This window comes from Nanorana parkeri, unplaced genomic scaffold (genome assembly GCF_000935625.1).
Source record: "Nanorana parkeri isolate BGI_ZX_2015 unplaced genomic scaffold, ASM93562v1 scaffold97, whole genome shotgun sequence".
Classification (NCBI taxonomy): Eukaryota; Metazoa; Chordata; class Amphibia; order Anura; family Dicroglossidae; genus Nanorana; species Nanorana parkeri.
Genome location: NW_017306365.1, coordinates 552,454 through 561,955, shown reverse-complemented (window position 1 = coordinate 561,955; position 9,502 = coordinate 552,454). Strand labels below are relative to the sequence as shown.

The 9,502-nt window shown below is 42.6% G+C and overlaps 1 protein-coding gene across 3 annotated transcripts in view; it reads right to left on the bottom strand.

Annotated features, from left to right (window-relative positions):
* The window catches only part of PKM (pyruvate kinase, muscle), a 27,045-nt gene extending 20,230 nt beyond the window's left edge, over positions 1-6,815 (bottom strand). Inside the window, exon 1 of one of the 3 annotated variants that reach the window (XM_018552803.1) lies at positions 6,677-6,815. The gene's annotated coding sequence lies outside the window, so the exon portion shown is untranslated. Of the gene's footprint in view, positions 1-1,424; positions 1,493-6,674 lie in introns of those variants that run through there. The other 2 variants (XM_018552801.1, XM_018552802.1) reach the window with 2 other exon arrangements.
* Between the last annotated feature and the right edge of the window lie 2,687 nt (positions 6,816-9,502).

Below are 9,502 nucleotides of genomic sequence, written 5' to 3'. Positions count from 1 at the left end.
TCAATCTGGCTATCTCCTACTGTGTCTACCTTTAGGCGATCCCTGAAAACGCCTCTCTTCAGGGAGAACTATCCCACCTCCTACCTAAAAACGCTCTCCATCAAACAACTGGAGGTTACTACCTTTTGTATCACTTGCCTTCCCTTTTAGATTGTAAGCTCTTAAGAGCAGGGCCCTCGTAATCCTTGTATTGCATCTGTACTGTCTCCCTTTATGATATAAAGTGCTGTGCAAACTGTTGGCACCATATCAATCCTTAATAATAACAAAACATAATAAAACCACCAACTATTCTAGTTGTAATAATAATAAATAATAATAATAATAATGCAATAAAATCATTTTTTGCCAGCTGCAGCTTGTATGGTACTTACTGTATTTTTCCGTGTATAAGACTATACTTTTTCTTAAAAATATTTACCTAAAAATGGAGGGGCGTCTTATACAGGGGGGCCGAGAGGAGAACTGCGGTTGCGAAACTGCCGATACCTCTGCAAACTAGCCTCACGAGTGAAACTTCCGATTGCAGAGACAAGCTAACAGGTTTCCTCCAATCATGAGCCTTATGTACCCGACGTCAGCTGATGCTGCAGAGAGCGTGTAGCCAGTGCCCAGATGCAACAGGGAGCCCATAAAAATGTCGGAAAACAAAAAAAAATACCGGTACCAGTAAGCGGCTGTGTTACTCTGCAAATTTTAAGCTGGATGTAATCAGTTATGCAAAAGAGCATGGAAAATATTGATTTCTGAATTTTGGGTAAGAAAAGTGGGGGGCGTCCTATACATGGGGGGTGTCTTATAGACGGAAAATACGTTAATTTGTTACTTATGTAGCTACAGCATTACAATTCCAGCTAATGTATAAGACACACAGGATATTATCTCATTTAGAACGGTTCCCTATAACTCCCCATAGCTGCAAATACCTCAACATGCCCAAGCACCTATTAAAACTAAACCACAAATGCACAATGTTCCTTTCACACACTTCTCACCCTCACCAAGATCTGTGACTAGAACTACCACCCACATTCAGAATGTTACAGATGACTACAGGCAAGACCAGTCACAGAACGTATAAAACTCATTGTTCCATTGCACTGGATTAGTCACTTCCTCAGAGCAGAAATCCCGGCTGCATTTCCAATTTACCACAAAATAATTCTCCGTTCTGATCACTTTATTTCTGTCCATTTCAAATGCTCTAAAAATAGTCTGCAATGTGAGAACATACACAGGACACCGTTAATAGCAAACCTCCTATGAAATCCACTTTCATCCATCTACTGAACAGGCTTCCTTTACATAGAACAACATATTTAAAAACAAATAAAAAAAGGGAAATAATTTGAAATGGATAAGCTGATCTCAGCGTAGCAATCTATACCCAATATGAATGAAGAGAATGGTAGGATGTAGCTTACATAACACTTGGTGCTCTCTCTCTCTCATCCGACACGAATGATGGGCTGATCCAGCAACCCTGCAAACATCTTATGAGCTGCTACATCGCCCCTCCCCTTGTAGGACATGCCACCAGGACGCTCCTCCCTCTGTCTCTAAGCCCAGAATCTACGTGCCACTGCACACGAGCATGCGAGAGATACACAATCATAAAGTCCTGCTTTATTCATCCCATTATACAGAGGTGACCCTCCAGCCAGGCTCTCTATTGGGACTGAACTGAGGCTTTCTAGTGCATATCAGGATAAAACATAAAAATCAAAACACATACATATAACAAGATCAAATGCCAATCTTGGCTGGTCTCATTTAAATTAGTTTTAATTAGCAAAACTTGTCATTGGGGTGACATAACGATGGGGAAAAAATATTGCCTTATGTTGACAAATACTGACAACTACCCCAGTGACGAGGTCAGAACCTTTTATTTGATGTATTGATCATCCAGTAGGAAGCAGGTATTAGAAGAACAGTGACCTGAGGAATGCCTAACCTGACATATTTGGAATTAAAATAGGCGCTAGCTCAAAATAAAATCATGCTGGCTACTGGAATAGGCAGACTGGCTCCTGAATTCCACATTAATATGTGCAATCCTGTTGTAGATACCCACAGGCGCACCTGGTCATACAGCAGCATACTTATGCCTGCGCAATAAAGTTTGATGTGAGGTTTGGAAAGCCATACATCACACTGGTATAATGTTATTACCTTACACTAAACTGTGTTTTACAGATAGAAACAAGTTAACAATAAAAGCTGCAACACAGAGTAACACACACACACATAAAAAGACTGCTAGGACTTTCCTCTTTGTGTCACTCATTCCAGTAGTACAGATCTATGGCAGGGGAGGTCCCCTCCTCAATATACTTGGTCGGATATTACTCAGCTAATCCGTTGTATTACAGAATACGGGAAGTCTCTGACTAAGCAATGAGGATGTGAAGAGCAGTTGGGCAATATTAACACTTGAAGTATGAGAACCTGATAGCTGGACAGACACAGCCGATCTTTGACCTATATAAAAAAGGTGTAACATTTCTCTGAGTAAAATAATGATTTCAGCAGCCGCTCTGGGGATGGGAGTATGAGTAGCCTTAAACTGAGCATCTCTTTCAAAAAGCATGTTACTCTCTAGTGCCTTCCAAAATAAGATTTTAAAGCACAAAGAGTATTACTGCCCACTGCTGGCATACTGGCATGGATTCTGAGGGAATGTACTTGAAGCAGAGGTGGACAAATCAATGTGGAATTCAGGAGCCAGTCTGACCAATCCAGGGGCCAGCAAGGTCACAACCCCCCCCCAATTTACAATAAGATAAGATCTCACAAGTTAGACGTCAGCTGTATTTTTAAGGAGCATTGTCTATCTGGGACTTGTTCAGCACTGACTTAAAGTGCCAATTTTAAAATGGATGTGGAAACCGGTCCATTTAATGTTTAATGGCTATCTGCAATTTCCCTCACTTCCCCTGTGATCAACAGGCGCACAGGCATCAGAAACCCAATAATGAGAAATGTTTTGGCTGGAGTCCCTCTTTAAAGAGCACATACCATATTGGCTGCCTTTTGAAAATAATATTTTGTGGTCACCATCGTCTCCAGTACACAAAGAGATTGGAAATCCTTTATGTTTGAGTTATCATTAGAACAGGAGAAAAACTTGCAATGGGGAAACTGGCTCCTCTGACATCTAAGAGGGATATCTCTTTGCTTTGGACAGATCTAATTTTACTTCCTGGATGTATAAGCGAAATCTCCCCAATAGTAAACAGAGGACAAAAGAAGAGAAAATAATGATATTGAATAAGAATTGTAGACTGCAGACCCTCCATTCTATTGATCAGTTTGGAAGCTTGCAAGTTGTTTGGCCAAAGCAGAATTTTATCAATAGTTTTTGATCCAAACAAATAATATTTGCGTCCGTGTCGGACAACTGATTGTAATGCAGATCAATTCAATTAAATTGGGAAGCAAAGTGCCTTGCAGTACTGGGGTCCCCGGTTCAAATCCCGGCCAGGTCACTATCTGCAAGGAGTTTGCATGTTCTCCCTGTGCTTGCATGGGTTTCCTCCCACACTCCAGACATGCTGGCAGGTAAATTGGCCCTCATACGTATGCCTATGTGATGGGGACCTTAGATTGCAAGCTCCTTGAGGGCAAGGACTGCATATATGATGGGGACCTTAGATTGCAAGCTCCTTGGGGGCAGGGACTGATGTGAACGTGCAGTATTTAGAGCGCTGTATAAAATGACAGTACTATATAAATATCTGTAATAATGATCGTTTTAATTAGATCCTAATAGATCATATTTTTAAATTGATACCGTATGTGTTGCACAGTTCGATATTTTAATTGATGTATCGTTTGTTTGTGATCGCTCATACCTAGATCAATCACAAATGGACACATGTACAGCCACCTTTAGGTGGGCAGTCAGTCTGACTGCGTAATGTACGTAGAGCAGGGATGGATAAATTATTCTGGAATTTAGGAGCCAGTCTGTGCAATTCAGAAGCCAGCAAGATTTTTTTTTTAGGAGCTCCATTGACAACTACAGAAAACCTCAAACGTTACACACCAGCTGTCATTTTTAAGAAGAATTGGGTACCTGGCACCTGGGATTTGTCCAGCCCTGACAGAGAACATACCAGGAATTGATCCTATTGCATCATGGAATATCCTAGTGCAGGGGTAGCCAAACTCTGGTCCTCCAGCTGTGGTGAAACTACAAATCCCATGATGCATCTCTCTCAGGGAGTCATGTCTGTGGCTGTGAGAATCTTTCAATGCCTCATGGGATTTGTAGTTCCACCACAGCTGGAGGGCCGGAGTTTGGCTACCCCTGTCCTAGGGTGTCAAGGAAGCTGTTCCTATGACACTATGGAATCTCCCATTACATCATCTGAAGTTGGGTTTTTTTTTTCTTCTTATGCCTGATTGAGATCTGTTTAACCATGACTCTGAGCTGTTACATGTAGAAATAAAAATATCAAAGCCCTCCGTGTGCCGATGACGAAGACCAGAGGAACCCATAAGGCTCCATTCACACCTGAGCACTACAACACTCCACAGGAGGAATCCCATTGTTTTCAATGGTCACTATTCACACCTGAGCGTTCTATTGCTTGTAGTAAAATATCTATAACTTGAATAAGTACATGAGCTTTTTTTGGAGCTCAGCCAAGTGTTTTGGCCCCCATGGATTTCAAAGGGAGCAGCTAAAAAGAAGTGCAAAAAAAAAAAAAAAAGCACAAAAACACACGTAATGTGCATTGGCCAAAAGTAAAAGAATTCTCAACCTGAAACACTAAGGCTGAGTTCACACCAAGGGGGCACATTTAGTATGTGCGTGCGGTTATTCCCATGTTTTGCACATTTTGATGTGCGCTTGTACATGCATTTTGACTGGCAGCTTATGAAACACTGCGGGCAATGGATGAACGCGTGTTTACACGCGCAAAAACACGCACAGAAATATGCAACATGCTTCTGCCGCGCGTTTTCGGCATTTCCATTAGAGTCTAGGGGGCAAAACGCACTTTTAACTGCCCAAAGAAGCTTGTGTACCTTTTCGGGCATTTGGCGGTTTCCTCCTGTCGTTTTTCTGTTCGGGTGTGAACAGGGGCAATTGAAAATGATGGGATTTCTTGTGTTGGGCATTTAAAAGCGCTTTTCCAACTGCTTAAAAACACCTAGGTGTGAGCCAGGGCTTACGAAAAAAATGCCTGTACAAACCACTCAAAAAACACCCATGGACGCTCAGCTGTGTGAACGAGGCCTAAAGGACTGAGGATACTCAGGGCTGTGCGATCCTGTAATACTAGTACAGATAATCATATGATGGTCTTACCATCCTACCCACCCTGTGTCTATAAATGCACTCATTCATTTAGCATGGTTCAGTCTTCATTTCTGTCCTCATCTACTCCAGCAAAAGTCATACTGGATTAATGGCTGAGCTGCTGGAGGCTTGGCACATAAAAGTCCCTTCCTGCTGATTAGGTTATTGACCTATGCAGCTTTTTTTTTTTTTTTTTTAAATTGATTGCGGACCTGAGAAGCAAATGCTTCATCCACGGCCATCAAATGACCTTGGAAAGGGCACAGTGCATTGCAGTGTATGATGCTTAATATAGAACAGCTATGGCTATTTGAGACTCCGCATACCACAGCCTCGCTGGAACAAGACATTCATACGGGCCAGAAGAACACTGTAATTGTAAGTCGCAAATCCTGGAGCATTTTCACAAATTACAAATAGACAATGACGACCGGCCATTCCAGCAAGGAGTTGGGCAGGTGTGTCTGCCAAGATGAAACGCTGAGTATTTATACAGCGAGCACGCACGCACACACACACACACACATCAGACAAGACCCACCACCCTCCATGTATGTAAAACCTGGCATACGATACAAAGACAAAACAGAATGGAAACCTAAAATGAGAATTGCGTACATATCACCAAGCAGTAATATGCATAGCTCCGCCCACTGACATGAGGAATAAGCCCTATTTCTGAGATATGTGATGGGAATGGATGGGAGACCTGAATACCTTCTGTTCTATTAATTCTATTGGAGGGCTTTTTGATCGCACACGTCACAATCTGATTGTGCAATCTCTATTAGATCTAGCATAAATTATGCAGTGCCAGTGGGTTTAGGGATATTGTGACCCTCTTTTTCAGAAGAATGGGATTTCTTTCTAATCATATGCTTACAAACCAGCACAATTAATGGAAAAAACCTGCTGTGGCCCTTAAAAAAAAGGCCAGAAAGGGCCCAGTTTTCTGCGGCAGGACACGCCCCCTCGTCTCCCTGGTAACCTCTGATGCAGCACTTTATAGAAGAGTAGCCATGTTTGACCTCCTGTGATGTTGTAGAGGAATGACAAGCTGTATTAGATATGATATGAAGTATAATCCCCGGACATTATACCATACACACACGCCGAGCTCAGGCCTTCACACAGTCACTACAGAGGTGTCAGCCTGCACCTCACATCAGTACACATCCCACCCCCAGCCGAACAGCTCCAGTGACATCCCATCCGCACAATGTTATTAAAACTGAAGAACGGTCAGTGAGCTTCACCTAGCCCCGAGCCCTTTCAGAATGAATGAATGACGAGCCGCCCACAACCCTCCCCATCCTGACAAGTGGAAGCTCCTGCAGCAAGTAGCGGCAGGTTACTCATTACCTATAGTCAGGTGTGTCCTCGCTCCGTTCTATGTGTCGTCCGTATGACAGTAGCCGGCAGCTACACAGAAGCAAGATGATCCCTGCAGAGCCGCTTCACTAGTCCACACCTGCCGCACAGATCCCTTCGCCGCTTCGTCCCAAATCACTCCACCGCCGCCTATCCCGCAAACAATCCCTGCCACACAGTTTACATTATCAGAGGTTGTGTTATAGCAATAAACACGGCAGGACGAGGACATATATCGATACAAAAAGAAGGTGATAAAGAAGAACTATTTGGCGGAGGAATCATGACTAGAATTGCAGTGACTGACGCAGTTTCTTAGCCGACCAATCAGAACACAGCAGTTGAACACATGCCTCGTGCGTGGAAGAGGTGCTGAGCCGCGCATGGCTGAATTAGTCATCTGCATCATCATCTCATCAGAGTACCCCACGGGATGGGGAGCCGCTCTCATGTTGGGGATCCGGCTGTATCCACAGATGCTGCTGCATTCTGACCTCAGGCTATAAAATATGATTGTACCATCTCATTTAGGGTCACAATAGACTTCACAATCTTACAATACACTCTACAATCTCTGTTCTATCTCCCTTAGATTTGCCAAAACTATGTAATATAAGGACAAACCTAAAGATTCTCTTGCATCAGTATTCTGCTAGACCGTTGTACTTCAAACTTGATGGTAGATGTGAAGGCTATTATACAATCGGATTGTAACCCATGTAATTCCACTTTCCTGGGCGATTTTGTGAAATTGGAACTGCTCCCACCAATCTGCCTCCTCCAAACCCCCACCACCACCTGTCGCAGGACCTGTAAGGCTAGGTTCACACCTAGGCGATTGGGCTGGTGAGCTGTTTTCGTGTGGTTGTCACACGTTTTCGTCTGCGCGATAAATCACCTAGGTGTGAACCTAGCCTAAGACTGTTCACAGCAACCCTGCACTCTGTAGGTTAAATTTCGCATGCAAATGGAACGTTAATAAGTGCTTCTCATTGGTCAGGTGATCGCGCTGACTAATGAGTATTCACCATTTGCAAGCAGAATTGAATATACTGACCACAGGTGTGGAATGAAAAGAACATTTGTTGACAGGTAAGAGCAGTGTGTGTGGTGTGGTGTGGGTGGGGGTAATTCCAAAGTGGAATTACCCTTTAAGATCCACCCTCAACTATGGATTTGTTAGGTTTGTCCTACTATTACATAGAATTGATAATTAGCCCTTGTTCACATCTATGCAAAGATGTGAACAAGGGCATTTAGTGCTATGGTTAGGCAGTGGCGACTAGGAACAATATATAGGGGGGCACATAAAATACCACAGTCAAAACTGGGGGGGCACTAATAATTTCCACCAATAAATCATACTGAAAAAAACTAAATAAATATATATACTGTAAATAAGATTACAAAATCCGAGAGTAATGTGGCATGCAATGATACCTTTTTATTGTAATAACCCAATACTTAAAAGACAAGTTTTCAAGAGTTTTCCTTCCTCAGGTATTGTTCCAGACCTGAGAAAGAGAGGAAAACTCGCAAAAGCTTTTCTTTATAGTTTAAGGCTAGGTTCACACTTGGGCGATCTGTGACTGCACAGCAATCTTGCACAAAACCGTGCAGATGGCCACGCGGTCACAGAATCGCCCACCACCACAATGCCACCGGTGCAATCGCACATGATCGGGGTTATCAAAAAGCATCATTTATAATTACAATAAAACATTTATTTCACTTTTTTATTTACTTTCCCTTTACGAAATAGCCTAAATATTTAAATAATAAAAGCCAAAAACAGACATTAAATAGTACACTGCATTTACAATAAAATAATTTACTTACAAAAAAAAGTTTTTTCCATGTGCTTCTGTGGATTCTTCCCCTGCTTTCTCTCCTCAGTGCGCAGGCGCCATTAGGCTCTTCATCCTTGTTCTGGCACGGCAGGGACAGCCGCGGGTCTGTAGAAGCTGCAGGGCACTTCCAGCTTTAAAGATGGCCGTCGCCGAGCGGCGGTCATCTTTATGACACGGGAATGACACAGAGAGGACACCAATCTTGGGGACACAATGCCTGGCGCCCATGTTGCCATGGCACCCTGTACGGCCAAACACCCCAAGGGCCTGGCTGTATGAGTGATCGCCGGGCTCCCGTCCGATAAAAGACTGGTTACATCAGTTTATTACATGTATGTTTCCCTGTAATTTCAGCTCTATATTGATTTTAGATTGTAAGCCCTCATGGGCAGGGCCCTCCTCACCATCTTGTCTTGAATTGTATTGTAATGTCTTCCTTATATTGTAAAGCGCTGCGCAAACTGTTGGCGCTATATAAAACCTGTATAATAATATATATAATAATAACTCTGAATAATATATAAGTACTTATTAGGGATGCACCGATACTTCTTATAGATACTAGTGCCGATACTTGTCATTTTCATGAGAACTACCAGGGTTGCAGCGGTTGCAGCTGGCACATGGCCCTGGCGCTCCACCACTGTCCTGAAATCATTAGTCTGTATTGTTTTAGAAAAACTGTCACATGACAATAAACAAAATGTATCAGTACTTGTACTTGTAAAAATGGTATCGGTGCATCCCTTTATTTATATTTATAAAAACAAAATCGTACATTAAAACAGAGATGTACAAATCCCAGGAGTTCCGTGTGCTCCTTAAAAATGCCTCCTAACTTTTTACATTTTCTCTACTCTAGTCTTGGAGCTCGAAAAAGTATCTGTACTTGTACCTGTACCGAGTACTGTACTTGGTATCGGTGCATCCCTGGTACTTATGATTATTTATAATAAGTAACTATGAG